This window comes from Megalobrama amblycephala, linkage group LG19 (assembly GCF_018812025.1).
Source record: "Megalobrama amblycephala isolate DHTTF-2021 linkage group LG19, ASM1881202v1, whole genome shotgun sequence".
Taxonomy (NCBI): domain Eukaryota; kingdom Metazoa; phylum Chordata; class Actinopteri; order Cypriniformes; family Xenocyprididae; genus Megalobrama; species Megalobrama amblycephala.
In genome coordinates, this window is record NC_063062.1 from 35,670,563 (window position 1) to 35,675,121 (window position 4,559).

General features: G+C 38.1%; 1 long non-coding RNA gene across 1 annotated transcript; it reads right to left on the reverse strand.

The window, feature by feature from the left end:
- Positions 1–727: 727 nt before the first annotated feature.
- Positions 728–3,962, reverse strand: LOC125254786. Its single transcript, XR_007181740.1, has 2 exons — positions 3,536–3,962; positions 728–1,254 (listed from the first exon to the last, which is right to left on the reverse strand). It is a non-coding gene; the product is annotated as an uncharacterized LOC125254786 (long non-coding RNA).
- Positions 3,963–4,559: the final 597 nt, after the last annotated feature.

Sequence of the window (4,559 nt, forward strand, 5' to 3'; positions counted from 1 at the left end):
TGAGGTCTGAACGCGCTCTGACAACGGAAGTGACTCATTGAATCAAAGTGCGAGACATCACTTCCGTCATCAGAACGCGTTTTCTGACCTCACCAACCGGATGCGCAGGGCAGTTGGACATAGTGGTGTATTAGAGGTAAAAAATGATATAAATACTGTTCGGTTTCTCGCAGAAACTGATCGTTTCTTAGGACATCAATGTGTCGTCACGTAGGGCCGCCCGTAGGGTTTAATTTGGATTTGTCTGTGCATGTTTTTTTTACTTTCATAGATTTTGTTACCATTGACATGCATTATACAACTGACAGACTGCAACGGTTGGAGTTAAAAATCATCATTTGTGTTCAACTGAAGAAACAAAGTATATCAATTAAGCACATTTAACCATTTTATTTTAATGCAAAAAAAAAAATCAATTTAAATTGTAAAGTATTTATAAAGCATAGTACTATTTCTTGTACTGTATTTGTATGCTGATGCATATAAAATAGGCTACTGCACTTTTGCTAATTTTTACTGCAATAAAATAAAAAATTACTGGAGCACCATAGAGAATTGAAAAAGAGATGTTGTCAGTGTGCCTTTTAAATTATCACGAATTATCATGATGATCTAAATGCAAAAATAATTTCTATTTTTCTCCTTTTGATTTTGTGATGTCGTAGCAGGCAGACAGAAGAAAAAGGCAGAGTGTGCAGACAGACTAAAGAATTATAGGCCCTTAATGTTTCATCAACAGGCCAATAGGTCCTTTACTAGTGCAGCATATGCAAGTAGTAATTCAGACTTATTACAGGTGTTATTGCATGACAAATCTGACATATTACCAGTGAGAGAAAGAGGTTTAAACAGCAAAACTGAGCCTCCCTCCAGGACCCCACATTCTCCCCCAGATGTCAAAGCAAACAACAGATCCCATGGACGAGGTCCTGAACAAGCACAACCACTTGAATCAAGAGAAGGAGTAATGCTGGTAATGAGAGCGATCTGATGGAGAAGGGCAAACTAACGGAGTGATGCAGACACCCGCCCCTTTGTCGGATTTTAAACGACTCTCTGGATGCATTCAGGCGCCAGGACACACAGCAACTCCATCCACTTTGCTTCCTACAGATCTTTCCCAGGGAAACCTGTGAGACTGGTGCAGGAAGCTCTCCCAAACACATCCAAGGTGGAAATGAATATTTAAAAGAAGTAGGGAGATGACACGAGGGGCGTGGCGGGGTGAAGGAGTCAAAGGTGAAACCTCTGGACCTTGAGAAGTCACAAAGAGAAACATTCTTTAGGTGCATGCAAATGCTTGACTAAAGGCCCATTCACACCAAGAATGATAACTATAAATATATGATAATTATATCAGGGTTCACACCAATGCACAATATTGTTCTGTTTATTATAAGCTCGCTCTGCAGTTTTGTTGTCTGCCACTTGCTCGAGCTCTTTAAAGCAGGATGGATTCTGATTGGCTGTCAACTCTGCTGTTCTTTTACATTTAAAACAATTTTTAAAACAATATCTTTATCATTATTATTATCATCCATGGTGTAAATAGGCATTAAAGGGGACCAATTATGCCCCTTTGACAAGATGTAATATAAGTCTCTGGTGTTTCCAGAATGTGTCTGTGAAGTTTCAGCTCAAAATACCCCACAGATCATTTATTATAGCTTGTCAAATTTGCCCCTATTTAATTCAACTCATCCACTAGCATGTGCCGTCATGTTCATCTTTTGTGTTGAATTGACCCTCGATTGTGAAGCAGTCCGGCGTAAAATGACGGCATGACAACAACACTCTACTACAACTCTTCCTCTTCTCTAAAGCAGCCCAACATGGCCCCGCCCCCTTTGTTGCGTGTTCTCGGGGGCGGGGTTTATGTAAGTTTTACCTTCATGTATCTACTCTTCAGCACAATGATAACCACAGAAACTTCAACATTACAGAAACTATTTAAATGTCAAACAGCATTAAACACTAACAGGTATTTCCCTTCACAAAAAACAAATAAATTGACATTTAATTTCAACATTTATTCTCCTTATCCAGTCCTATATGCAAAGCTGAGAACTAGAAATCCACTGATTAATTTCCAAAGTCATCAAGACAATTTCATCAATTTACTACAACCTAATTTATTTATTTTTATTTAAAGCCAATTAACACAGAAATTTGAGTTTAAATTACAGACGATATTAATTTGATGTAATGATCAACATTATTATGTCAACAGAACTCAAAATAATGTTTGCAACTTGAAAGGTTTAATTAAAACAATAAATTAGAATTTTTCACTTGCAACCATGCATTTATTTAAGTTGTGGTAACAGGTCCCCTGAATTACTTTTTAGTAATAAAAATATGAGTCATGAAGGACACTGGATTCATTCATGGCTATTTTTTGGGGAAATCAAAGCCAAAAAGAATTGAAGATTTAATCAATATCCAACGGATTTTGATTAAAATGTCCCATTCATTGGCAACCATATAACCATTGCTATAATATCCATTCACTGAATTTTAGTCAGCTTTCTGATGATTCAAATGTTTTGGTCAAATAAACACTGTTTTCACAGTGTAAAATCCATATAATATGCATCAAATTATTACTTATATGCAAGTACACCCTGGTCAAAAGTTTCAGTGTAGATTTTGTGGGAAAAATGAATAAAACATAACATTCAATAGTTCCCTCTTCCGGCATTTAAAATGTATGGTGTGCGCAACTCTAAAACTTGGGTATCAAGATGACCTCTGAGTTTCCCAGTCGTAAATCCAACTTGAGAGGCCGTTTATGTCCAATTTTCGACTAGGAAACTCGTATTAATGATCATTCTGATCGGGACACACCCTCAGTCTCATCCACTGACCAGTTTGTAAGAAATGAGACGTAAAACGTATGTAAAGATACACATTGCATTTGTGCGCAAGGTAATGAATCTGGCCGAGAAAATAGTTAGATTCAATTGGATCAAGCTCAGTTGGATCAATGTTTACATGAAGGTTTTTCAGTCCATAAATCCAATTATAAACATGAAGACTTCAGATGCAAAAGCCTCCAAGTGCCATCTGAAATTTTCTTCTAAAATAAGGATTTTTATCAAGTTTGTATGTTTAGGTTCAGTGATTCCACTTTAATGGCAATTAATAGGTCCTTTTCATTGCCATTAAAGTTAAATAACTGAACATAAACATACAAGCTATTTCTATTACTTTAGAAGAAAATTTCAGATGGCACTTGCATCTGAAGTCAACGTAGCTAGTGACACACAAAATTGAGCTTGCGTTTCCAGAAGCGTTTGCATTCATGTATTTATACTTGACTGTCTTTGGGTTGGGAGTTGGGGCGTAGGATGAGATGAAGAGCGTTTAATCACATTTTGGAGAGGAAAGAGGGTCAAGCAGCACAGGTAGAGTTCAATAAATGGACGCACAGATGGCCGTATGAAAGGAAGAGGAGGGAAATCAGGCCGCCTGTTCTCTAATGACATGGAAAAGGAAGAGAAATTGCGCTGACTGGTCAACGGTCCCCACTCACAGGTGCTCGGTCGCAGATCAAATAGGTCCGTGGCTTTTATATCTCCTCTGTTGCTTTTGTCAGGGTTTAAGGAGAAGAGGTGCTTTTTTGATTCAAAAACCTTACAGACATGTGGAAGTTATCAGCTGTCAGACTGGCCTATCCCTTCTTCCTTCACCCCCGTTTTGTCCTGCTGCCCAAGAAATGCTTGAGGGAAATGGAGAGGAAGAGAAAGAGGTAAACACAGAGAAAAGTGAGAGCAAATTGCGGTTTAACGCCTGTCTGCCATCCGAGTCCTTTAGCTCATTAATAAATGGCAGCGGGCGGCGGGCCAGAACGCGCGACTGACGGGATAAGTGACAGGAAGCGTGTAGGGCTGGTGTTTGTATTTCCGTGCGTGTGTGTCGAAAGATTGATTTGATTAATGTCTGTGTTGACTGAACTCTGAATTTACACCGACGTATAAACACGTCTCGAAACTGCAGTGTGGGTATTACTTTACAAATTGCCTTGCATGTTTATATATGGGTCAATGACAAATAAGGATGTCTTGAGTTGTTGAGGAGGAGAAATCTTTTAAAAACCTGGTTTAAACTCAAGTGCCAAGTTCTTGAAATGTAATCTTCACGTAGGTTTTGTAGGGTGTTAAAAAATGTTTGTAGCATTTTCAACCACGTACTATTTAAATGGTTTGGAAAATGGCAGGTGGTGTAAGCGAGTAAAAAGATATCAGATATTTTCACTACATCATGAATAGGTGTATGTATCATTTTAAGGGTTAAAGTTTCCCTGTGGTTAAAATCAAGGTTTTAATGTTGTTTATGTGTCGTTTTTAATATGCTTTAAGACAAACCATGTGCAAATTCATAAGTCAACACCATTGCTGAGTATTTTCTCTTTAAAACTGACAGGATCTGAAACAGTTTCAAAAACGCAGTTTGAATAACTGGTGTTTCTGACGTCACAAACTACCTTGTAACCAATCACGTCAAAGTATGGGCGGGCTTTAGCATATCATTAACTATAGCAGGAGCGTCTCAAGAGT